The sequence below is a fragment of the Giraffa tippelskirchi genome, chromosome 13, assembly GCF_054371585.1.
Source record: "Giraffa tippelskirchi isolate mGirTip1 chromosome 13, T2T-mGirTip1v1.2.pri, whole genome shotgun sequence".
NCBI classification, from domain to species: domain Eukaryota; kingdom Metazoa; phylum Chordata; class Mammalia; order Artiodactyla; family Giraffidae; genus Giraffa; species Giraffa tippelskirchi.
The window spans coordinates 68,454,135-68,481,917 of NC_137287.1; the positions used below are offsets into that span (position 1 = coordinate 68,454,135).

Genomic DNA, 27,783 nt, shown 5'->3' on the forward strand with positions numbered 1-27,783 from the left:
TAGTTATTCCTTTATAATATGGATACTTTTAATTTCTTTTCCTTGCCTAATTGCTCTGGCTAGGACTTCTAGTACTATGTTGAATAAAAGAGCCAAGAGTGAGCATCCTTGTTTTGTTCTTAATATCAGAGGAAATCTTTTCACTGCTATGTATGATGTTAGCTGCGGGCATGCCATATATGGTCTTTATTATGTTAAGGTATGTTCCTTCTATATCTAATTTGTTAAGAGTTTTTATCATGAACAAATGTTGAATTTTGTCAAATGCTCTTCTCTCTCTAATCATCATTTGAGATGATCAGATGATTTATTCTGTCATTCTGTTAATGTGATGTGTTGCATTTATTGATTTGCTTATGTTGAACTATCCTTGCATCATCATTTGAGATGATCAGATGATTTATTCTGTCATTCTGTTAATGTGATGTGTTGCATTTATTGATTTGCTTATGTTGAACTATCCTTGCATCCCAGAGGTAAATCCCACTTGATTATGGTAAATAATCTTTTAAACTTGCTTTGAAACTTTGTTTACTAGTATTTTATTGGGAATTTACTCTATTTATCAGGGATATAAGGTTTCTTTCTTGTAGTGTCCTTATCTAGTTTTGGTATTGGAGTAATGCTGGCAATAAAATGAGTTTGGAAGTGTTCGCTCCTTTCCATTTTTTTTTTTTTTTAAGAGTTGGAGAAGAATTGGTGTTAATTCTTTAAATGTTTACTAGAACTAACCATAAAGCCATTTGGTCCTGAGGTTTTCTTTGCTGAGAAGTTTTTGATTACTTACTCAGTCTCCTTACTCATTATTGCTCTGTTCAGATTTTTTTATTTCTTCATAATTAATAGTGGTTCATTTCTTCATTGATTCATGTTTCTAGGAATTTTCCATTTTTCCTAGGTCATCCAGTTTGTTGGCACCTGGTTGTTCATAGTAGTCTTTTATGATCCTTTGTATTTCTGTGGTATCAATTACAATGTCTCTTCTTTCATTTCCAATTTTACTTATTTGAGTCTTTTCTTTTTCAAATCAGAAGTAACATTTTAAAAAACCTCTGTACTATGGATAAATCCAAAATGCTTTAGTGAATTTTATTTAAAAAATAAGATCCCCTGGTGGCTTAGATGGTAAAGTATCTGCCTGCAATGCAGGAGATCCGGGTTTGATCCCTGGGTCGGGAAGATGCCCTGGAGAAGGGAATGGCAACCTACTCGAGTATTCTTGCCTGGAGAATTCCATGGACAGAGGAGCCTGGCAGGCTACAGTTCATGGAGTCGCAAAGAGTTGGACATGACTGAGCGACCAACATTTTCACTTTTTTTTCTTAGTCTAGCTAAAGGTTTGTCAATTTTGTTTATTAAAAAAAAACAGCTTTTACATTCATTGATCTTTTTGATTGTTTTTCTGGTCTTTATTTCTTTTATTTTTTTCTAGGTGATTCAGGTGTGAAGCTAGGCTGCCTATTTGAGATCTTTCTATTTTTTTTTCTTAATCTAGGCATTCATAACTGTAAACTTTCCTCTTAGAATTACGTTTACTGCATCTTATAAGTTTTGGTGTGATGTTTTCATCTTCATTTGTTTCAAGATATTTTTTGATTTCTTCTTTGACCTATTGATTGTTCATTAGTGTTTTGTTTAATTTACACGTATCTGTGAAATTTCCAGTTTTCCTACTGTTATTGATTTCTAGTTTTATTCTTGGAAAATATACTTGGTATGACTTTTTATCTTTTTAAATTTGTTAAGACTTGTTTTATGACCTAACATATTATCTATCCTGAATGATGTTCTTTGTGTGTTTGAGAAGAATGTGTATTCTACTGTTGTTGGATGGAATGTTCTATAGATGTCTGTTAGGTCTCTTTGGTATAAAATTTCCAATTTGTAATCTGGAAACCTATTGCAAACTTTTCCTTTGTTTTGCAGTTTGAGCTCCTTCTGTACCACATTCCATCTGGAAAAATATTGGTGTCTATGGAAGGTATCATGATCTTCATACCTAAAAGCAAAGAGCACCTTAGAAATGAATTAAATAGAAACTCTTCCTTTTGGTGATCATTTTTATGATGGTTATGTAAAATGTTTAAAATTTTACATAAAATCTTTGTAAACTAGGACACTAGAGGGCAAAAGAAACATTTAGCCTGTCCAGCAGGGTTAGGAGAAGGGCACACCTTTTTCACTTTCTGCCATAGCTATTCCAGAATGATTGCTCGTAAGTCATAATTTCAGAGCCCAGCGATGCTGTTGATGCTTATTGAAGCTGGCTATTTAAGGAGAATTACAAAAGAGAATCCTTTTGCAAAGTGAGAAATACATTATTCTGAACCTTTCATAAATAGAGTCAGTTTATTTCTCTTATAGTAAACTTTCCTATATTGGCCTTTTTCAAATGGATCATATTTGAATGTCATTACTATTAAAATATTACCCTGTTCTTACTCTTTTTGTCTCAAAGCAAGAATGGATGTCGGTAAAAATTCTAAGCCTCTATAGCTTCACAAGTGCTCTGTTTTACAGAATTGCTTTTCCCTGAGACTTGTTTGCTTTTCTTCTCTGAGCTGTGTTAGAGTGAAATGGAGATGGTGGTAATCTTTAGCCTTGTTGCATGGTGGTTTACAGACCGTTAGAACCAATGGCTTGAATGGTTATCCAGTAACCATTACCTTCTAGGTGGGAGAAAGGATGGCACTAAGTCTGCAAGATCACTGAAGCTCCAAGTCATGTCATGGAGGAAATGAGTTAAATTTTATGCATAGTTCTCTTCTATTTATTAGTAATTGGGAGCATTTTATTCTCATTGCTCTGCATGTTCTACCATCAGGATGAGAGCCCTAACTCTATTCAGTTGTTCCACTGTGGTCACAAGCAAGGCAGCCTAGAGAACCCCATTTCTGCTCATGGAAAAGCAGCTCACAAGATGTCCTAATCAGGCATCGGCATCACCTGGAGCCCCTTCCTGTGCCACCTCAGAGAGCATGTGTCCAACATCTGCTTGGTGCTCTGCTCAGTTGGTTATCTCATGGGATTGACTCCCCAGGGTAAAGACTAGTTGTCTGTGTGAAGAAACCACATTCTTGTTCATGCCTTCCTCCACTTTCCCCACCTGTTCTTCCAATTGTAGTACTCTTTTCTTCCTAGACCATTTGTACCACATCCAGCAGAATATTCAGGCATTCAGTGACTATTTAGCACTATTAAGTGATGCTTGCTCCTTGGGAGAAAAGTTATGACCAACCTAGACAGCATATTAAAAAGCAGAGACATTACATTGCCGACAAAGGTTTGTCTAGTCAAAGCCATGGTTTTTCCAGTAGTCATGTATGGATGTGAGAGTTGGACTATAAAGAAAGCTGAGCGCCGAAGAATTGATGCTTTTGAACTGTGGTGTTGGAGAAGACTCTTGAGATTCCCTTGGACTGCAAGGAGATCCAACCAGTCCATCCTAAAGGAGATCAGTCCTGACTGAGTGTTCATTGGAAGGACTGATGTTGAAGCTGAAACTCCAATACTTTGGCCACCTGAGACAAAGGGCTGACTCATTTGAAAAGACCTGATGCTGGGAAAGATTGAAGGCGGGAGGAGAAGGGGACGACAGAGGATGAGATGGCTGGATAGCATCACCGACTCAATGGACATGAGTTTGAGTAAACTCCGGGAGTTGGTAATGGACAGGGAGGCCTGGCATGCTGCAGTCCATGGGGCCACAAAGAGTCAGACACGACTGAGCGATTGAACTGAACTGAAATATACTTCCACAGAGCACATTGTTGAAAAGGGAAACAATGACTTGGCCAGCAATTCGTTGCCTAAAACATGTTGATAGTTACTAACCATACACAATTTTGCCCAGAAAGTGTCTATTGAGAAAGCATCTGCTCCTTGGGCCTGGATTCTTTGCTATCCCTGGTGCTGGTGCTGGAGCCGCTGCCTCCTCTCTCTGACCTGTTGCAGCGGCTGGCCGTGGACAAGTCTGTAGGAGCTGTGAGCTCAGAGCCAACAGAGGTAATTTAGGCTTCTATCTGTAAAAGCACTTAAAAGCAAAAGGAGATGATTTCATTTTGACCTTTTCTTGCCATGTTTCAAATAAGGTGAACTTAATTTTAATAGTCATTCATCAGAGGCATTTTGGCTATTATTATGAAATCATCACTTTTAAAAGTAAGCAAATGCTTATTAAGAGGAAATTATGGGGCTTTCAAAGAGTCTTCAATTTTAAAAACACCCTTAAGTCATTCATTTATAGACCAGAGTGCAGAGAGAAATGCATCATTTATACCCATGTGTTTGGAAGTTGCTTTTTGTAAGTGGATGTTTGTTTAATGTCCAGTTCTTCTGAGATACTCATTTCTCACTAATGTCTGCTATGCCTGATTGGAAAGTACTTAAATATTGTGGGGAATAGTCTAACACCATTCAGTGGATGTTTAGGGGGATAAAAATTTTCATACAATAACTTGACTTGGGGGTAAGCTAGTAGGAAGAAAGCTGCTCCATCTAATTCTCCTTTATCTCTCCTTCTGATTATAAGGTTCCAAGCAAAGTTCAACTTTTCTCTAAAGAAGAACACATTTTTTCATCACACCTTTGCTTACAAAAGCAGTAAAAAGCTGTTGTTCCTATTTTCGTTTAGCTGACAAAATTGCAGGTATCTATTTTAAAGGAGGATTTGATTTTTGTTAACAACCGTGAGTCATTTCATATATCATACATGCTTTGGTTTTCATTCCAGCGAATTTCAGAACAAAATTTTAAATATCTTGAAATAAACATGGAATACTTGCTTTCTGCAATGTGGAATAAACCTGCCCCATAAATTAATTTACACAAAATATTCAAAACAAAATCATAATTAATTACTTTAACCTGGGAACCTGGGATCCCTAGAAGACCTGAAGATATCCTGGAAAATGTGTGATGATTTTAATGGATGTGTGCAAGTCTCTTTTGCTTTTTAAAAAATTTTATTGGAGTATAAAAACACAGTGTTGTGTTAGTTTCTGCTGTACAGCAAAGTGAATCTTTTATACATATGCACATATCCACTCTTTTTTCTTTTTTGGCCATGCTGCATGGCATGTGGGATCTTAGTTCCCTGACCAGGGATTGAACCCACACCCCCTGCACTAGAGGTATTAAGTCTTTCACCAATGGACTGCCAGGGAGGTCCTACAAGTCTCTTTTGATGAGAAAAATATAAGGATACATTCTTTCACTGGATTGTCAGAGGTCACTGGTCAATCAAGTGGTTTTACTTCTTGTAACACAGATGTCAGGAGAGTCTCCTACTCTTTGAAGAGCTGCTTACCCCTGGCCTGACCAGTTTCCCAGCGAGTGACACCCCAGAGTCCTTTATGGGAGGGCCAGGGAGCCCTGGGGCTTCCTTCCTCAGGGGACCTTGGTCCCAGTGCCCCTGGGTCTGTGCAGGTCATCTGCTTCACATGGCCCAAACTGGCCACCAAACACAGCCTCTTCTGTAGTCAGTTTTCACAAGAAGAGCCACACTGGTAACATTTCCGGATTTTAGGAACCTTTATTGACAATTCTGGGACTGTGGGGAGGGGCCCCTCAGGAAGTAAGCCCTCTCTGACACTTCCCTGGCTGGACATCACTCTCCCCTGACCCCTCCCAACTCTTTACTCAAAATACAACCCTTCCTCTCACTAGTCCTGTTAGAAGTCTCAGCTTCTACCCCTGGTGCTTCTCTAGATATTTCCCAAAGGAAACAACCACCATCTTGTTAAATGCTGTGCAAAGGTTTTAGCTTAGGTTCCCAGGAGGCACCATGTGTGTTAGGGAAGCGCACCCACCAGGAAAACCAGGACATCTGTGTTTTGTTAGGCCTGCCTCTTACTCGCTGTGTGACCGTGTCTAAGTCATGTGACTTCTCTGATCCTCAGGTTCCCCTTCTGTACAGTAGAGACAATAATCCCTGCATCCCCTTTCTCAGAGGCTGCTATGTCTGTCTCCCATGGCCCTGTAACATCCTGGAGGGCTCAGTGGCTCCAGAGTTCCTGCCTTCAGCAAAATACCCACGAGATTACAAATCAGCTGCACCCAGGAGTGTCTTATACAGGAGCCCTTAAGATAAGCAGAGTGCTTTTGATGCAATGACTTAAGCACATTATCAAATGTATATTTTAATACATATATTGGACTTGCTATCATGTGTATCTGGAATTTTCCAACCATGTCATCCTTCCCCGTAACATAAGGGTATTCTCAGGCATTGAGGGCTTGCGAGAGGGGACCTCTGGCCCCCTGGATGATGCTAGGTGTGTCTTCATTGAGCACTCACTTGCCTGGTACCACCAAGCCCTTTATATAAACTCATTATCCCTTTACTGGACTTCCAAGGTGGCTCAGTGGTAAAGAACCTGCCTGCAATGCAGGAGATGCAGGTTCAATCCCTGGGTCAGAAAGATCCCCTGGAGAAGGAAATGGCTACCCACTCCAGTATTCTTGACTGGAAAATCCCCTGGACAGAGGAGCCTTGCAGGCTGCAGTTCATGGGGTCACAAAGAGTTGAACATGACATAGCAACTAAACAACAACAACAATCCCTTTAATGCTCACAACCACCCTGAAAACATTTTTATCTTTAGTTCTTTAGTTCAGAAGGAAAGGGGCTTCCCTGGTGGCTCAGATGGTAAAGAAACTGCTTGCAATGTGGGAAACCTGGATTCGATCCCTGAGTTTGGGAAGATCCCCTGAAGAAGGGGATGGCTACCCACTCCAGTATTCTTGCCTGGAGAATTCCATGGATAGAGGAGTCTGAAGGACCACAGTCCATGGGGTTGCAAAGAGTCGGACACGACTGAATGATTTTCACTTTCACAGAAAGAAGGGAATCGAATTTCTGAGGGATTAAGCAAGTTGCTCAAGGCCCCAGTTAGTAAGTATGTCTGACTCCAAAACACATGATTCTGTTATTCCAAGTGAGAGCAGAGGTGGTCGTTCATCTTAGCAGAGGAACAGCATCTATATTTTCTGCTCCCATCCTGTTCTCTTGAACCACAGCAGGAGGTGTAAACTCAGAGGAGTGATGTATTAAAAGACCTTCAGGGTCACTGCTCACATTTTGAGAGTTTGTTAAACTGTATGCTCACGAGAGGAATTTCTTTATTCCTTGCTTTGCCTCTTTCTTTATTGAGAACAGCGGTCTCTGGAGTGTGACATCTAAGACAATCCATCCGATGTGGGAACAAACTGCTAGGCAAGAAGATGTTGCCAATGTCTTAAGGTCTGGCCGGGAAATCTGCATTCTGGATTCTGTAGATCAGGTGGTCACAGTGCCCATCCAGACTCAAGAGGAGGACAGACACCCTGCTCCCAGATGGAAGCAGTGCCACAGAACATCTGGCAGAGGACGTTCATAGGAGATACATGCCATGTTCCTGTTCTCCGCCGACTCCATCCACGAGCTGGAGTGACTGACCCTCTGAATACTCCATACACTCTAGGGTGTTTTAAAAAATCTGCTAAATTGTTAGAGCTAAAGACATAGGCAAGCCCTTGAATTTAGCACTTTTTTTTGTTTTGTTTTGTTTTTTAACTGCTATGAACCAAGCTTAATAATGAAAACTTAATAATGGAATGAGTGTAGGCTCCCAAAGTTTGGTGTCTATTAATATCTCATGAAACTAGAAAGGGTAGATTATGTCTCCCCACATATTATGAAATGTGTAGTGAGCCCTGCCAGGCAAGGTTTTCTGCTTCTGTCAATTAATATCATAACAAGGACTTCCCTAGTAGTCAGTGGCTAAGACTCCGCACTCCCAATGCAGGTTCAACCGCTGGTCAGGTAACTAGACTCCACATGCTGCAGCTAAGAATTCACATGTGTGCTGTGATTAGTCACTCAGTCATGTCCAACATTTTGTGACCCTATGAACTGTAACCTGCCAGGCTCCTCTGTCCATGGGGATTCTCCAGGCAAGAATACCGGAGTGGGCTGCCATGCCCTTCTCCAGGGGATCTTCCCAACCCAGGGATCAAATCCAGGTCTCCCACACTGCAGGTGGAATCTTTACCATCTGAGCCACTAGGGAAACCCAAGAATTCTGGAGTGGGTAGTCCATCCCTTCTCCAGGGGCTCTTCCCGACCCAGGAATAAAACCCGTGTTTCCTGCATTGCAGGCAGATTCTTTACCAGCTGAGCTACAAGGGAAGCCCTAAGAGTTCTCATGCTGCAACTAAAGACCTGGCACAGCCAAATAAATAAGTAAATAAAAATAATTATTTAAAAATCATAACAATAGCTGGCAGCTTCTATGCACAGAGTCCTGACTAGGATGCTCAGTGTAAAGTGTAGAATCCTTGGAAGGAAGGATGAGAGAAGATGCCAGAGAGAAAAGAGGGGCAGACTGAGGAGCATTTGTATTAGTTTGCTCGGGCTGCCCTAACACAGTACACAGATGGAACAACTTAAACGGTAGAAATCTATCGTTTCACAGTTCTAGAGGCTTGATGTCCAAGCTTAACGTGTCAGCAGGACGGGTTCCTTCTGAGGACTCTGAGGGCAACTCTGTCCCCTGCCTCCTGCCTAGCTTCTGGCCCTCTGCTGGCAGTCTTTGGTGTTCCTTGGCTTGTAGGAGCATCACCATGGTCTCTGCCTTCATCTTCATCTCCGCATTCTCCCTGTGTACATGTCTGTGTCCAGATTTCTTCTTTTTGTAAGACTACCAGTCATACTGACTTAGACCCCACCCTGAGGACCTCATTGTAACTACCTTCCCTCTGTAAAGACTCGCCTTCCAAATAAGGTCACATTCTGAGGTCCTGGGGGTTAAGATTTCAACACAAGGATTTTGCAGGAAACAGTTTCTAACAGCCTTATAAAGTAGCAAAGGAAAGTCTAGACTTTGTCATCAGAGTTTATTAAGATCATGTAAGATATGTTTAGGAAAGCACTTCACAAACTGTGAAGTACAACACAGATGTGAGTTATTGCTGTTTTAATTGCTGTGTATTTTACCATTTTTCAGCCTATTTTTTACCATTTTCCTTAGATGTTTGGACATTGCATAACAGGCTGTGTAGAAAGTATGAAGAAGGCAAAATATTTCTGCTACCATAGGATTGTTAAGCAAGAGACAATAAAGCTGCCCTTAGCATAATTCTTCTAAAGAATTAGGATCCACTAATTAATTTCTGGTTTTCTGAGGGAATCCAAGAAAATTTCTCCAGAATTTTTATTGGTCTTCTTAAGACTCGCTCCTGTACTCAAGGTCACTGGGCTTCTGTATGAAATTGAAATGTTCTGTTAAAGGAGACCTAGCAGCTTCCATGCTACACTGGAATAAAAAAGCCCAAGGACCACTCTCTTTGGAATGTCAGGCTTAAAGTATAAAAAAAAAAAAAAGGCTTTATATTCAGAGCAGCAGAAAACGGGGTAGAGTTCTGTTAGACTAAGAATTAAGAATGTATTAGCCCTATAAGATAAGGCCCTATAAGAAATGCCTTTCTAAGATGTAAACAGGATTGATTTTCAAGTGATTTCTTTTTCTTTGCCTGTATGATATTTTTCTGAGAGCAATTTTGTTTGCTTTGAAAACTATCACCACCGGGTGTCTTAGAAATCCCTTGGTTGTTTTTCATCTCTTTGCAACCTACCAATCCCCCTTCCTTCCCAGCCTCTTACATTGTCATGACAGTAGATCAAAATTCATTTAAGCAGAATGGACAACACCCATAAAACAGAGCAAATGGTGTAATAGGAAACAAGGCAGTCATCCATTCTATGTGAATTTGTTGCTCTGCTTAGATATGTGCTGTGCTGTGCTCAGTCGTATCTGACTCTTTGGAACCCCATGGACCATAAGCCTGCCAGGCTCCTCGGTCCATGGAATTTACCAGCCAAGAACACTGGAGCAGTTTGCCATTTCCTATTCCAGAAGATCTTCCCGACTCAGGGATCAAACTAATGTCTCTTGCATCTCCTATTGCAGGTGAATTCTTTACCACTGAGCCACCCAGGAATCCCTCAAATGTATTTATTCTTCAATGGATTTGATGTGGTTCTTAAAAGCACATAAATTACAATAGGATTAAGTATCAATGAAGGGAATGAGGGTACAGGAGTGAACATGGATGACAAAATAAGAAAACTAGGTTTAACACAGTGACATGGATACCACCGGGTCCCGTGTCCTTGCTGGAGATGGACCTCAGACGGACGGTACCCACCTTGTCTGTGGCCAAGGCACTTGTCCAGGGTATCTGGGATCCCTAAGGTTATACAGCTAATGAGCTCCTCCCCTGAGTCTTGTCTGCAAAATTTCTTCCTTGGAGCCTCATAAAAAGGATACTGTGGTGAGGGGCAGGGCCAGTAGATGAATAGTGGGTACCATGTGGTTGGCCTCTTATGTCATCCCTCAGTGAGGCTAGTTGTGTAATACTAGGGACTAACTTTTAAAAAGCCAAGTCTAAAAACCATGATCCAAGGCAAGCTTTCTAATGGTGTCTCTCCATTTCAGGGTTTAACTGAGAATATCCAGAGCAGCGTTTCTTGAGTCTTGTAGGGGCTATGGACTATTTTAATAAGAAAAATTATGACAAAAATGTAAACTGAGCACCTGCTATGGAAGTGTGTTGTTCAAAGTGCTTTACCTGGATATCTGCGATGATCTGATTTACTCTGCACAGCAACACCTGGTATAGGTACTAGTATTATCTTCCTGTTATTATCTGTCTATAGGTACTATTATTATCTCCCTTGTCACAGTTGGCTGTGACTTTTTCACTCTCCTCTTTCACTTTCATCAAGAGGCTCTTTAGTTCTTCTTCGCTTTCTGCCATAAGGGTGGTGTCATTTGCATATCTGAGGTTATTGATATTTCTCCCAGCAATCTTGATTCCAGCTTGTGTTTCTTCCAGCCCAGCGTTTCTCATGATGTACTCTGTATATAAGTTAAATAAGCAGGGTGACAATATACAGCCTTGACGTACTCCTTTTCCTATATGGAACCAGTCTGTTGTTCCATGTCCAGTTCTAACTGTTGCTTCCTGACCTGCATACAGGTTTCTCAAGAGACAGGTCAGATGGTCTGGTATTCCCATCTCTTTCAGAATTTTCCACAGTTTACTGTGATCCACACAGTCAAAGGCTTTGGCATAGTCAATAAAGCAGAAATAGATGTTTTTTCTGGAACTCTCTTGCTTTTTCGATGATTCATCGGATGTTGGCAATTTGATCTCTGGTTCCTGTGCCTTTTCTAAAGCCAGCTTGAACATCTGGAAGTTCACGGTGCACATATTGCTGAAGCCTGGCTTGGAGAATTTTGAGCATTACTTTACTAGTGTGTGAGATGAGTGCAATTGTGCGGTAGTTTGAGCGTTCTTTGGCATTGCCTTTCTTTGGGATTGAGATGAAAACTGACCTTTTCCAGTCCTGTGGCCACTGCTGAGTTTTCAGATTTGCTGGCATATTGTCACTTCAGTTGTGTCCAATTCTTTGTGACCCTGTGGACTGTAGCCCGGCAGGCTCCTCTGTCCATTGGATTCTCCAGGCAAGGATACTGGAGTGGGTTGCCATGTCCTCCTCCAGGGGATCTTCCCAACCCAGGGATCTAACCGGTGTCTCTTATGTCTCTTGCAGTAGCAGGGGGTTCTTTACTGCTAGTGCCACCTGATACACTTCTGGAAGTAGGTATAATTCAGGCAGTCTGAGTTCAGCCTGAGTTAAACCACCATACAGAACTTCCCAAAACAAGCCTTTTGATAACCTGATTAAAATCATTAAGCTGTCTCTCCAGAAAAATATGATGTGGGCATAAACACAAAAATCCATATATCATCTATATAGTGTATTGGTGTTCCCTGAGTATCTTCCAAATAGCTTAAGAGCCCCTGCTTCTGAAGACTGAATGGTGGAATGTCACTTGGACATCCTTGGAAATATTTCTCTTATCAGGATTTTGTGAGACTGGCAAGCTGGCCGATAGAAGAACCCAGGGTTTAGACGTGCTAGGTTGCAGGTGAAGGGTAGGCCTGTGAGCTTTTACAGTCCAGTAAGATGTGGGTAAGGTGAGAGATCTCTCATGAAAGCTGAAGACAGTCACTGAGTGGGTGATTGTCTCCCTGCACAAGCAGAGAATTTGGCCTGGTAATCCCTGCAGAAAACTGCTCAGGACTGTTCCACACAGATGAATGAGTGATTGAGGCCCCAAACGTTTCTGCCAACAATACTATTTTAGCCAAGAAATATTGTTTCAGTGACATAGCATTGGCCATATGAAAATTTCAGTAGAGCAGCTACAGTGTACAGTGTCTCTTCCTTTTAAACAGTGTGGCTCCCTGGTAACCTCCCTGGATGAACTCTCTGCAGTTGTATCCCCAAGTGTCTGATTGACTTAACCTGTTCCATAGAATTAGTGCATCTGAACAATTAAAGGTTGGAGGATCTCTGACATGGATGATAGGTGTTTAATTTTAGAATAGTTGACCTCCCACAATTCTTTCTACTATTCTCAATTGTCTTTTGAAGCTCTATCTCCTGACAATAAAACCAAGAACAGAGAAGAAACTTAAATTGTTTTCTTATCAGTCATGTGGAAGTCAACCAAAGGTAGGGTGAAGTCTACTACCCGAAAAGACGTTCCTGGCATTGACCCCTTGAGCTGGTTTATGAAGCCGTTCCGAGTATGTCCTCATAACCACAGAGTGATATTGAGTTCATAGAGTTTTCCAAAAATAATAATGCTCGTTATAGCTAATGGTGTGACATTACTCTTCTAAGACCTTTGCATGGATAATTTAATTTATTCTCTACACTCCATGAGGTTGTTACTATTATTGTCATCCTTATTGTGCAGATAAAGGAACTGGAGCCCTTTCCACAAAGTGGGCAAGCATTTTGTCCATCAGATTTCTCTACAAGGTGATTGAAGGTGTTTTTCCACATGAAAAACCTGCACTACCGTTGGCTCAGTGATCTAAAAAGGCAGAATATCAGGAGAAAAAATCATAAAGTTCAGAAGGAATCTCTGATAGATGAGGGGACTTCTAATTTGGAATAACAAATAATTTGTTGTTTTTGTTTAGTCGCTAAGTTGTGTCTGACTCTTTGCAATCCCTTGGACTGTAGCCTGCCAGGCCCCTCTATCCATGGGGTTTTTCCTGACAAGAATACTGGAGTGGGTTGCCATTTCCTTCTTCAGGGGTTCTTCCTGACCCAGGGATTTAACCTGCATCTCCTGCATTGGCAGGTGGATTCTAATAGCTATCATTTTAAAAAAATATTATGAATGGGGAATTCCCTGGTGGTCTAGTGGTTAGAACTCGGTGCTGTCACTGCAGTGGCCTGGAGTTCGATTCCAGGTTGGGGAACTAAGATCCCACAAGCCTTATGGTGTGGCCAAAAAAAAAAGTTATGGACTTGCAAGAATTTTGCAGTGAGGCCGGGGACACCACCCAGGCCCACTACCATTTCCCCAGCTGCTGGCAGTGTCACTGCTGAGGGCTCATAGTTGAGTTCATCCCCAGGCATTGTCTTCCCTTGTCAGAGTTTTTACTCCTTCAGCAGGGGCAGCCAATGTCCTATAGCTGAGCAAGACAGGGGTATAAAGACCCAGTCTCCTGCCTCCCTCTGGGACATCTCTGAAAGGCTACCAAGCTCCAGAACTTCCTCTGGGGTTAACTGAGGCTCCTATGGATCCTGAGGAGCAGTTCAGTTCCTCCCTCTCCCCATCCTACTCCCACACACCCAAGAACAGAGCTCCCTAAGGGCACCTTTTAATAAACATCATGAAGACACATTTTGATCTCAGAAGCTGTTTCTTGGGGAACCTGACCTATGATAGCTATCCTCATTTATGATTTTCCTTTCTTCAATTTTATTAAAAAAATTTTAAATTTTATTGAAATATAGTTGATTTATAATGTCATGTTAATTTCTGTTATACAGCAAAGTGATTGACATATATATATATATACATATATATATGTTCCCTTTTTTAAATATTCCTTTCCTATTAATGTTTATCATAAAGTACTGAATATGGTTCTCAGTGCTATACAGTTCAGTTCAGTTGCTCAGTCACGTCCGACTCTTTGCGACCCCATGGACTGCAGCACGCCAGGCCTCCCTGTCCATTACCAACTCCTGGAGTTTACCCAAACTCATGTCCATTGAGTCGGTGATGCCATCCAGCCATCTCATCCTCTGTCATCCCCTTCTCCTCCTGCCCCCAATCCTTCCCAGCATCAGGGTCTTTTCCAATGAGTCAGCTCTTTGCATGAGGTGGCCAAAGTATTGGAGTTTCAGCTTCAACATCAGTCCTTCCAATGAACACCCAGGACTGATCTCCTTTAGGATGGACTGGTTGGATCTTCTTGCAGTCCAGGGGACTCTCAAGAGTCTTCTCCAACACCACAGTTCAAAAGCATCAATTCTTCTGCTCTCAGCTTTCTCCACAGTCCAACTCTCACATCCATACATGATCACTGGGAAAACCATAGCCTTGACTAGATGGACCTTTGTTGGCAAAGTAATGTCTCTGCTTTTTAATATGCTATCTAGGTTGGTCATAACTTTCCTTCCAAGGAGTAAGCATCTTTTAATTTCATGGCTGCAGTCACCATCTGCAGTGATTTTGGAGCCCCCCAAAATAAAGTCAGCCACTGTTTCCACTGTTTCCCATCTATTTGCCATGAAGTGATGGGACCAGATGCCATGATCTTAGTTTTCTGAATGTTGAGCTTTAAGCCAACTTTTTCACTCTCTTCTTTCACTTTCATCAAGAGGCTCTTTATTTCTTCTTTATTTACTGCCATAAGGGTGGGTCATCTGCATATCTGAGGTTATTGATATTTCTCCCAGCAATCTTGGTTCCAGCTTGCACTTCATCCAGCCCAGCATTTCTCATGATGTACTCTGCATATAAGTTAAATAAGCAGGGTGACAATATACAGCCTTGACGTACTCCTTTTCCTATTTGGAACCAGTCTTTTGTTCCATGTCCAGTTCTAACTGTTGCTTCCTGACCTGCATATAGATTTCTCAAGAGGCAGGTCAGGTGGTCTGGTATTCCCATCTCTTGAAGAATTTTCCACAGTTTGCTGTGATCCATGCAGTCAAAGGCTTTGGCATAGTCAATAAAACAGAAGTAGGTGTTTTTCTGGAACTCTCTTGCTTTTTCGATGATTCATCGGATGTTGGCAATTTGATCTCTGGTTCCTCTCCCTTTTCTAAATCTAGCTTGAACATCTGGAAGTTCATGGTTCACGTATTGTTGAAGCGTGGCTTGGAGAATTTTGAGCATTGCTTTGCTAGCATGTGAGATGAGTGTAATTGTGCGGTAGTTTGAGCATTCTTTTGCAGTGCTGTACAGTAGGGCCTTATTTTGTATCCATTCTATACATGAAGGATTACATCTGCAAACCCCAACCTCCCACTCCATCCCTCCCCGATACCCTCCCCCTTGGCAACCACCAGTCTGTTCTCTATGTCCTTGATTCTGTTTGTGTTTCATAGGTAGGCTCATTTGTGTCATATTTTAGATTCTACATGTAAGTGATATCATCTGGGTATTTGCCTTTCTCTTTCTGACTTACTTCACTTAGTAGGATAATCACTAGTTGCATCGCTAGATAATTGCTAGTTGCCATTTTGCTTCAAATGGCATTACATCATTCTTTTTATGGCTGAGTAGTATTGCATTGTATATGTGTATTATACCACATTTTCTTTATCCATTCATCTGTTGATGGACTTTTAGGTTCTTTCCATGTCTTGGCTATTGTGAATAGTGCTGCTATGAACGTTGGGGTGCATATGGATTGCTGGATCATATGGCAACTCTAGTTTAAGTTTTTGAGGAACTTCCATACATCTTCCATAGTGGCTGCACCAACTTACATTCCCACCAGCAGTGTAGGAGAGTTCCCTTTCTCCACACCCTCTCCACCATTTGCTAATTGTAGATTTTTTAATGATGGCCATTCTGATCAGTGTGAGGTAGTACCTCATTGTATTTTTGATTTGCATTTCCCTAATAATTAGTGATGTTGAGCATCTTTTTATGTGCCTATTGCCCATTTATATGTCTTCTGTGGAGAAATGCCTTTTTAGATCTTCTGCCCATTTTTTGATGGGGTTGCTCATTTTTTGTTCTTGAGTCTTATGAGCTGTTTGTGTGTTTTGGATGTTAAGTCCTTGTCAGTCACATCGTTTGCAAATATTTTCTCCCATTCTGTAGGTTTTGTTTGTTTTGTTTATGGTTTCCTTTGCTATACAAAAGCTGATAGGTTTGATTAGGTCACATTTGTTTATTTTTGTTTTCATTTCTATTACCTTGGGAGACCTTCCTAAGAAAACTGGTATGACTTATGTCATAGAATGTTTTGATTATAATCTATTTTAGGAGTTTTATGGTGTCATATCTTATGTTTAGGTCTTTAAGCTATTTTGAATTTATTTGTATGTATGTTGAGAGTTGTGTTCTAACTTCATTGATTTATATGTGGCTATCCACCTTTCTTCAATTTTAAATCAATGAAAGATTGCATTCTCATTTCACACAAGGTATCTACTAAATTAGTTTTATATGTACAGATCTATTTTTCTTATACCCCACTGCTTTAATAAAGAGATACATCTATAATTGCATCTTGATAAAACTACCATGAGAATGCCACAATTTTGCTTTGTGGCTTTCTACACACATACAACACACACACACAATGGCAAAGAAATTGATTTAGATTCATACTAATAAATGTGAGTTTATATTAATACAAAATTAAAATCATTATATGTGTATTTATTAACTTCATGAAATATTGATATAAATGTGAACAAAAATTTAGCCATAAAGATAAAAATGTTTTACATGCATAAAATCATTGTGTGTAAATCTGTAGACATACAGATTAAATATAAACAAAATTATAGACACATCGATAAGAACATAGCTGTGGGCATATATATATGCAATTTTGCTGTTGGATTGTGTTTTCAGTATAACACTTCTTTTTTTCTTCACTGCTGGCACTTCACCTTTCTCAGGAGGATAAGTGAAGTAAACTGTTCAGATGTGGCTTAAATCAGCTGCTGGGATAGTTCAGGGAAGATTGTAATTATAGGCTGAAGATATGCTGCAGAGTCCTGCAGGGCACTGAGTACATCTTTCTTTTTGAGCCCTTGCTCAGTAGCTTGCTTTCTCTAGAGGTGATCATGCTACAGAGTTGGGTGAGAGGTTCCTTTGAGTGTTCTGAATTTCTTCTCTTTGTGTGAGTGCAAGACAGACGAGCCACTCACACAAGATGCTTTGTATTAGTTAACATGAAACATAACCAGATTTTTTGACACGTGTGAATAAATGTTGGACTCCTCCTGGGCAAATTTTTTTTCCATTTTTTTAAACAGAGATGATATACATGGGTGATATGAACATGAGTCTTGTACATGGTACTTTTATCAGTCTGATTTGCCCTGAGTTACTTTTTCATTGTGGCTTTAGAGATATATACATGCCCTTGCCCGTGTCCCTCGCACTGGTGGTGTGGGCTGATGAGAGAGCTGGCAGAATGAAGGTGTGCAGTCTGAGACATAATCATTTCCTATTAGTCCTCTAGTCAACTAACCCATCCTCATGTATTGAATGAAAACTAATTTGAACTCAAGACTAGAACTCTGGAAGAGATGCTGTAAGGCAATTCTTTAAGTTAAGATCTGTGGTCATCTGATCAGATGGAATTCTCATCTTGGGAATTCCCGTTAGATTCACCCTAAAGATGTCTGACAGTTGATTAAGATGTGTGTATGTGTGTATGTGTGTGTGTGTGTATGAAGGAAGAGTGAGAAAGTGTAGAATGGGAAAGGGGTGTTGAAAAGGTTGTTGTCATTGATGAGCCATGTAACGGTGTTTCCACAGGTAAAAAACGTATGAATATCTAAATGTAAATTAAAAGTGCAGCTCAATACCAGAAAAAAAACAACCCAATCAAAAAGTAGGCAGAATATCTAAACATTTTTCTGAAGAAGACATACAGATGACTAATAAACATATGAAAAGATGCTCAACACTGCTTATGATTATTAGGGAAATGCAAATCAAAACAACAATGAGGTATCACCTCACACCAGTCAGAATGGCCATCATCAAAAAGTCTGCAAACACTAATTGCTGGAAAGGGTGTGGAGAAAAGGGAACCCGCTTACACTGTTTGTAGGAAAGCAAACTGATTCAACCGCTATGGAGAACAATATGGAGATTCCTTCAAAAACTAGGAATAAACTGTCATATGACCCAGCAGACCCACCACTGGGCATATACCCTGAGGAAACCAGAACTGAAAAAGACACATGTACCCCAATGTTCATTGCAGCACTATTTACAATAGCTAGGACATGGAAGCAGCATATATATATATCCATCAGCAGATGAATGGATAAAGAAGTTGTGGTACATACACACAATAGAATATTACTCAGCAATAAAAAGGAACACATTTGAGTCAGTTCTAGTGAGGTGGATGAACCTAGAGCCTATTATACAGAGTGAAATTAAGTCAGAAAGAGAAAGACAAACGTCACCTATATATGGAATCTAGAACGATGGTACTGACGATCCTACATGCAGGGCAGCAAAGGAGACATAGACATAAAGAATAAACTTTTGGACACGGTAGGAGGAGCAGGTGGAATGATTTGAGAGAATAGTATTGAAGCATATACATTACCATATGTAAAATAGATAGCCAGTGGGACTTTGATGTATGATGCAGGGAACCCAAAGCTGGTGCTCTGTGACAATCTGGAGGGATGGGGTGGGGAGGGAAGGGGGAGAGGGGTTGAGGAGGGAGGGGACACATGTATGCCTGTGGCCTATTCATGCTGATCTATGGCAAAAACCACAACAATATTGTAAAGTAATTATCCTCCAATTAAAATAAATATTTTTTAAAAAGTGGATTAAAAAGTCCAAGTTGAAAAATAAACAAGAAGTGAATGATAAATGTGAATGATTTTTTTTACATTGGCTGTACTTTTGAATAATAGCATAAACTGGATGATCAGATGGTCATTTTCCATTTCTTCAGATCCTACCCTAATTAGTAAAACTCTATTTACCCTGATGATGACCTTCTAATTTTATATTCATGAGCCTTCCTACAGATGCCATTTTACATTCTCATGAATTATGGTATGAGAAAAAAATTCTCAAAACCAACATCTGGGTGGGGTTTTTATGGTATTCACATTTCATATTCTATTACTTTCCTCTGTCATCTCTTCTAGGAATAATGATTTTTTGCTAACCTAGTTGAATCTTCTTAGGTTTGAACCAACCGTCTTTACTCTTTTGAATGAGTTTAATTTGCACTGCTACTTTTTCTTTTTGCCGACTCTTTGAAGATTGCAATCAACTCCTTTTTGGCCTTCACTGTACATTTTCAAGTTATTGATTCACTTGCTACGTGGTATATAAATGAAGCTTACAAATGCAATTTCTTTGGTTCTTTGAGTTTTTCTTTGGTTCTTTGAGTTTTTTTTTTCCCCTTCAGCTCTCTGATGTTCCAGCAATTCTGACTCAACATTCACAATATCTCAGCCCATTAGCAGCTAGAATTTGTTGAAGCACAGTAAACTATATTTCTTTGCTCTAATGAAGCACACAAAATATAACTGCTGTCTCCTCAGCTGGCTACCCTTTCTAAAGAGGGCAGAGCAAATGTTCTCTGAGAGCAGAGAGTGCTCTTAATGAACTCAGAGGGACTGTCTACACCAGCCAGCTTGCATCAGTATGAAATTCAACAGATTACGTGCAGTGGGTCAGCTGCTTCTATCTGTATACTGCCCTTTCGGTCTTTTGCATGGACAAGGATAATACAGTCAGCTATGTTTTCAAACCCCATTTGGCATTTTTTGAAATGGAAAATGCAGAGATTTTGAATAATCTATAGCCTGAATGAAGGACACAAAATATCATGATTATGTGTATATAATGGAATATTACTCAGCTATTGAAAAGAATGAAATAATGCCATTTACAGCAACATGTATGCACCTAGAGATTGTCACACTGAGTGAAGTCAGACAGAGAAAGACAAATATTGTATGACATTGCTTATTTGCAAAATGGTTTTTAAAAAATGATACAAATGAACTTATTTACAAAACAGAAATAGACTCACAGACTTAGAGAATCAGACATATGCTTACAAGTAGGGAAGGATGATGGGGAGGGATATTTCAAGAGTCTGGGATTGACATGTACACACTGCTATACTTAAAATGGGTAACCAACAAGAACCTGCTGTATATCAAAGAGAACTCTTCTCAATATTCTGTAACAACCTAACTGGGAAAAGACTTTGAAGAAGAATTTTCGTCTTAGTCACTCAGTCATGTCTGACTCTTTGCTACCCATGGACTATAGCCTGCCAGGGTCCTCTGTCCATGGGATTTTCCAGGCAAGAATGCTGGAGTGGGTTGCTGTTTCCTTCTCCAGGGGCTCTTCCTGACCCAGGGATCGAACCCAGGTCTCTTGCATTGCAGGCAGACTGTTTACCATCTGAGCCACCAGGGCCTTTTGAAGAATAGATACATGTATATCTATAACTGAACATGTATATGAATCACTTTGTTGTACACCTGAAACTAACATAACATTGTTAATCAACTATACTCCAGTAAAAAATAACTTTTTTAAAAAAAAAAGAAATAGAAATTAGATGTAAAAACCATCTCTAAGTGAAGTTTTTTAAAGATGTGCTGTTACATGGAATGTCAAGAGATGGAGCCTGAGGAGCTATTGCTGGAGCATGGGGTAGGGGAATGGATTAGGGATATGATTGCAGGTGAAGTCAGGGAGCTAGGATCTTATCTGGATGTGTAGCTTTATAAATAGCCAGATAAAGAGATTGACATGATCCTTAGGTGCCCATTCAATATGCAATCATATTTGTATTTGGAGGTATCAGATGAATATGTGTGAGTTGATGTGAAAGAGCTTCATTGCTTTTCAGTTCAACACCCAGAAATGTCCGAAAATTAGGAAAATGTAAAAATACCTGGGCCAGGTTCAAAATCCAGAAACGGAACTCCTCAACTGTCAGAAATGAAGAATTCAAAGCCATATCAGTGAGCAGGAACTGAAACTTCAATGGACCATGAGAGAAGGCAATAAAGGTGCAGGGTTTAACTACTGGCAACTGAAGTTTTAAGTTCCGTGGAGACTTCAGGCTTCCCTAGTGGCTCAGATAGTAAAGAATTCACTTGCAGTTCAGGAATCACAGAAAACACAGGTTTGATCTCTGGGTCAGGAAGACCCCCTGGAGAAGGGAATGGCAACCCACTCCAGTATTCTTGCCTGGAAAATCCCATGGACAGAGGAGCCTGGCGGGCTACAGTCCATGGGGTTGTAAAAGCTGGACACGACTGAGCAACTAAACAAAATGGTAACTTACTAGATCTTCTCTGGTGACTCAGTGGTAAAGAATCCACCTGCAATGCAGGAGACTTGGATTCGATCCCTGAGTTGGGAAGATCTTCTGGAGAAGGAAATGCCAACCCACTCCAGTATTCTTGCCTAGAAAACCCCATGGACAGAGGAATCTGGTGAGCTACAGTCCATGGAGTCACAGAAGAGTCAGACACAACTGAGTGACTAAACAACAAAAATGGTAACCTGCTCCTTAATCATTTGAAGAACTACTAGATTGTTTTCCAAAGTAGCTGCACCACTTTGCATTCCCCCCAGCTGTGTATGAGGATTCCAGTTTTGCTGCATACTCCTCAATACTTGCTATTATCTGAGATTTAGGCTATAGCAATTCTAGTAAGTGTGAAGTGGTATCTCCCTGTGGTTTGGGTTTGCATTTCTTTGATGGCTGATTATGTGAGCATCTTAACATGTGCCTAGTGGGCATTTGTTTGCCTTCTCTGGACAACAATATCAGTTCTTTTGATCATTTTTCAAAATGGGTTACTTATCTTTTATTAATGAGTTGTAGTAGCTCTTTGTATATTCCAGATACAATTTCCCTAGAAGACATATGGTTCGCAAAAATGTTTTCCTATTCGGTAAGCTGTCCTTTCATTTTCCTGATGGCGTCCCCTTGAAGCACAAAATTTTGATGATGTTCAGTTTATTTGTTTGTTTGTTGCTGGTGATTTGATATAATATCTAAGAAACCATTGCTTAATCCTAAGTGACTCTCCTTTGGTTTTTAAAAAATAACTTTTATTACTGTTTGATTGCCTTGAGAATTTTTTGTTTTGTTTCATTATAGCTCTTTTTAATGCTTATATATCTGATCCAGTTTTTCCTTCTCTTTCTCTCTGTAATTATCTATCTTTAAAAAATATCTTCATGTATGTAATGGTTTGATCCTGTTTTTCTCACTTAAAATTTTATGGTGAATATTTTGCAGTATCATTCAAAATATTTGGAAAAGATCACATAAAATGAGTGTAAATCCCAGTGTGTGATTTATGTATTCTAATGTATTTACTCATTTCCATATTCTTATGCACTTATAACTTGCTTTCAATATTGTGGTATTACTATGAAGGACTAGTAAACATTAGTATAAATATAATATTGTGGTATTACTATTAAGGGCTGGTGAACATGCATATAAATATACTGTGGTCCAAGTACCAAGTCCATTCCCTAGGATAGATTCTAGCTAAGAGGTGGAGTTAGTCAAAGGCATGAACATCTTTCTAGAATGAATGCAAATTGCTTTTCAGAAAGTTGCACCAATTCACACTTTCCTAGTTAGTGACTGTTTCATTGTATCCTTATCAATATGAGTATTATTTTTTTTACAAAAATCAAGTAGTAACTATAGGAGCCTCCTCTTTGATGCCCCAACTGCTCATTAAAGCTTGAGAATGTAGCTGCTAATTTCAATATGAAGCAGTCCCCAAGGAAAAGTCATAAATTCTACCAAAATCTTCACTATATTTCAGTGACTTCACACTTCATTTAAAAAGGCACTAAACAATTACCAGGTAATTAACAAGCGCATATTTAAGGAACTGAAAAAAGTTCTCTCAGAGATAACTTCTGAGCTTGTGTTGTTTTATTTTGGGGGGAGTGGGTGGGAGAAGAATCGATGACACAAATGAACAATTTAGAGGCAAGTATCAATTTATGGGAAGAATTAGCAGATGACCCTGCTCACTAGATTTTGGGAATCCCCTTGACAGCTAGAACTCCGGCTTACTGTTAAAATGAGAGGCACTTAACAGCATCCAGTCCAGGCAAGCAGATCAGTGTTAGAACCCAGGTGCTATCATTTCCTGGCAGTGCAGCTTAAGGTTGGCTTAAACTGCACATGGAGCACTTAGCATAGCTAAGCACACACTAGATGCTCGGTAAATGTTAGCTACTTTCCATTATTATTCATCTTTATATCCCCAAAAGACAGTAAACACTGAGGAGAGCTGGTAGCAAGTACTCAATACAATTATTAAATGAGTATATAAATAAGTTATGGAAAAACTAAAAGGAATGTATATGGAAGAAACCTCTTAGATTTTTGTATTATCAGCCACTCATAATCCTCCATTCCAAAATTAAGCCATCTCACGTTTGAAACATTTCTAAGCGATTATCCGCTTAAGCTTCCTTGGTGAGATCTTACTCTGAAATAAAACATTATTTGTAGCCTGTCATGTTTCTCTTCTTGCAGGGATGTGCATTGTGTTTTAGTTTGCCATTTGAAATCATTTAGCAGATTTAAAAAAAATAGGAAGAAAAAAATAATCACTTAGGGTCTAATTTAATCAAGACGCACAGGATGAAGTGTGAAAAACTCAGTGTTGTTCTGATCCTTGGCTTCATTGAAGGCTGCAAAAAGGTATAAATTAAATGACCTTTCCAGGTCAGGATTTTATGGCTTTGATAAATTCCCCAAGCTTAGCAGTTATCAGAGAAAAACATGTGAGGAAGAATATGAAGATCTTTTCTCCCCAACTACATCTTTCCATGAGTAGATGAGAAAATGGGTTTGAAAGTGCCTCAAGAAAAGTTAAGTTCTATAAGTCTACAGCATTATTATTATAATGTAAGGGATATAAGCACAGCAAAAATATGGAAAGGTTCAAATTGAGCCAAAGTTTCTTTTTTATCACTTCATAAGCTCTTACAGCCAGAGGGATTATTAGTGGTGTTATGGTCTAAACATCTCACATGTATATATGAAAGAAAAGTAAAGTGACTTTATCAAGATTATATTGTTTAAAACGGAGAAGGCAATGGCACCCCACTCTAGTACTCTTGCCTGGAAAATCCCATGGACGGAGGAGCCTGGTAGGCTGCAGTCCATGGGGTCGCTAAGAGTCAGACGTGACTGAGCGACTTCACTTTCATGCATTGGAGAAGGAAATGGCAACCCACTCCAGTGTTCTTGCCTGGAGAATCCCAGGGACGGTGGAGCCTGGTGGGCTGCCGTCTATGGGGTCGCACAGAATCGGGCACGACTGAAGCGACTTAGCAGCAGCAGCAGCAGCATTGTTTAAAACCAAACTCCCTTTGCTCTCTGTAAAAATAATGACTAGTAAAATTAAAATTTAAGTTGTTCATAAAAAACTGTATTCTTTAATCTTCATGGTGCAAGAAAATATAAACTTATGCAGTTCATTTATAAAGAGTTTGAATGCTTTATTTTTGTACTGAAAACTTTTGTTTTAGAATTAGCCAGCTGGACTCAGTTTATTTATTTAGAGTTTTTGTTTATATATTTATTTGGCTGTGCTGTCTTAGTTGCAGCATGTAAGACCTTTAGTTGCACCATGCGATCTCAGTTGCAGCCTGTGGGATCTAGTTCCCTGACCAGGGATCCAACCCAGGCCCCCTGCGTTGGGAGTGCAGAGTCTTAGCCACTGGACCAGCAGGGAAGTCACTGGGCTCAGTTTAGATAATTCCAGTTTTGTTGTCAACATCCTAAGCATCATAGTCAGGAGTCAGTTGAACATATGCTTTCTTCTCTCCATCAGGCCTAATTAGGGTGTTGACTTTAGCCATGTCAAAGTCACAGAGCTTCTTCACAGCCTATTTAACTTGGTTCCTGTTGGCTTTGATATCCACAGTGAATACCAGTGTGTTGTTGTCTCCTGTTTTCTTCATAGCTGACTTAGTGGTGAGGGGGAATTTGATGATGGCATAGTGGTCAAGTTTGTTTCTCCTAGGGGCATTCTTCCAAGGATATTTGGACTACCTTGAATATTAGTCACAGTGTGGGCTGCCAGAAGGTGGGTGATGTCTGGATCTTCTGTTTTTGTGGCTGTGGACCCCTTTCAGCACTGCCTTCTTGGCCCTCAAAGCCTTTGATTTAGCTTTAGCTTTGAGAGGGACAGGGGCTTCCTTCTTTGCCTCCGGCGCCATCTTCATGAAAAGCCAAATGCATTTAACACATGTAAACCCATGGCTGATTCTTGTCAATGTATGGCAAAAACTATTACAATATTGTAAAGTAATTAGCCCCCAAGTAAAATAAATAAATTTATAAAAAAAAAAAAAAAAAAAAAAAAATAAATGTTATTGTCCTAAGGTGAATTAAAAAATCTAAAATGAGAAATTTCAATTATGGAGGCTTCATTGGAATTGATTAGTGTTTTGAAAATGTTTTTACTGCATAAGCAGTGCAGAGTTTAAATTCCCAGTCTCCACCCTTAGTGTAAGTTAACGAACAGCCTTGTCCTTTGGAGAACTGTTAGCCAGGAGGGTCCAATCTTCTCTGGAGGATAATATATGCTGAAATGAGTAAAGGTTAATTAAGGCTTTTAGGAACTTCCCTTTTTTTCCTGTGGAACGCCATATTTAAAGTTAAGCCCTTCCCTCAAGCAAAGTTTAAGAAGGTTGTTTCATGGTAACCAGCATTCATCTTAACTTGGAGCTATAAAAGTCTTGTATGCAAAGTATTGAGTGACATTTTGAATATACAAAACCAAACACTAGGTTGCAGAAAATGTTTTTGCAAATATTACTTTGATTCTTAGGAAGTACACTTCCCTACACTCACTTTTGGATGATATTGCATTTAAAATACAATTCTCCTTTAGCCTATCCTATTTACAAGGACTGAAGAGTGGAAGAGTGAAAACTCTAAACCACTTGAAAGTGAAAATACTAGATCTTACATTATAGTTTGAAGGACAAATGGATGAGTGGTTGGAAGTTAAAGCTTTTGTATCGTTTATCACCAACTAGAGAGATGTCGTCAGAAAATGAGCATCAGAAATAGTCCGTAGGGAACTAATCTTTATGCAACAGAGTAGGGCACACAGAAATCCTGGGAAAGAAGCAACAGCAAAGGAGGGAAATGGGAAAAAAAGATGCTGCTGCTCTTCTTGGGCTGAAGCATATACTGCGGTCCCTGCTGCTTTGAACTTGAAATTACAATGAGTGCTGTAGAATATGTACTGCACAAGTCCTTGTCAAATACCCCTGCAGAGTTGGAAAGCGAGATGATTCTGTTCCCCTTGCAGAAAAGACAAAGTCCTAGTTCTTCCAAAGAGCAGTGGCTGTGACATAATGCTCATTTTAAATGATTTGAAATCATTTTAATTGGTACTTACCTGGCAGGCTCTATCACTTTTCATTTCACCAACCCTCTCAAAATGGCACAGTGTATTACCACTCATCGGCAGCTGTGAAAGTTTGATAAGACAGGATATCCAAACGATATACAAACGATTTCTTCTTCAGAAGAATTCATCCAGAAGAATTGTCAAATTATTTTTAAATGGCTGTAGTTCTTAACGAAACATTGCAAGAGAAATTTAAAGCTTCACTTCTGTGATGTGGCCTTGCTATTCAGTAGTTATGTTGTAGCATCATGGGATGGGTCTGAGCTGGGACATGCTTTAGGGACTGTCTTTTCTAAAGCACTGATTTTTCTAATGAGATAAGGGAGATCCAGAGAGGTTAGGTAACTTGAAGGCTCTAAAGTAAATTTGAGGGTCAAAGGAACCTTTAGAAATCCAGAAGATCACAGTCAGTCATATTATGAAGGAGGCCTAGAATTTCTTCAATGTTGAAAATAGGACACTGGAGCTGTTAGCAATGGAGAGAAGGAAATAGGCTGTTAAGAGGAGTGTTTCCTTGACTTTGGTTACAGTGTTGGAATAGTACTAGTCTTGTGTTGAGACAGTATTGCAGAAGAATTTTCGGTGGTTTTCTCTGTGAAGTATAGGGGCCAGGCTCTGATTCTTTTATTTATTTATTTATTTTACAGTGTTGGTTTTTTTATTGTTGCTTTACAAATTTGTGTTAGTTTCTGCTGTACAACGAAGTGAATCAGCTGTGTATATACATATATCCCTCTCTCTTGGACCTCTCTCCCACCCCCAACCCTACCCGACCCCTCCAGGTCATCACAGAGCACTGAGCTGAGCTCCCTGCACTATACCGCAGCTTCCCACTAGCTATCTGTTTTACACATTGTAGTGCACATACTTTAAGTCCAATCTCCCAGTTCATCTCACCCCCACCTGTGTCCACTTGTCCATTCTCTGTGTCACTATTCCTGCCCCGCAAATAGATTCATCTGCACCATTTATCTAGATTCCGCATATATGCATTAACATATGATATTTGTTTTTCTCTTAATTTACTTCACTTTGTATGACAGTATCTTGGTCCATCCATGTCTCTACAAATGATCCAAAGTCATTCCTGTTTATGGCTAACATTCCATTGTATATACATACCACATCTTCTTTATCCATTCTTCTGTTGACAGGCTCTCATTCTGAACAGCTATCTGGGACGGATGTAAAGGAGCTGGTGAAGTTTGGTGTGAAAAATCTTTTTCATTGATTTA

The 27,783-nt window shown here is 39.8% G+C and overlaps 1 protein-coding gene and 1 long non-coding RNA gene across 2 annotated transcripts in view; one reads left to right on the top strand and one right to left on the bottom strand.

Moving 5' to 3' along the window:
- LOC145532214 (uncharacterized) overlaps window positions 1-3,746 on the bottom strand; it is a 45,034-nt gene extending 41,288 nt beyond the window's left edge. The window contains exon 1 of the long non-coding RNA XR_014073093.1: window positions 3,487-3,746. This is a non-coding gene — a long non-coding RNA (uncharacterized LOC145532214). The remainder of the gene's footprint in view (window positions 1-3,486) is intronic.
- Window positions 1-27,783, top strand: part of LOC145532204 (uncharacterized) — a 331,653-nt gene that overhangs the window by 135,018 nt on the left and 168,852 nt on the right. The gene's annotated exons all lie outside the window — the stretch shown is intronic.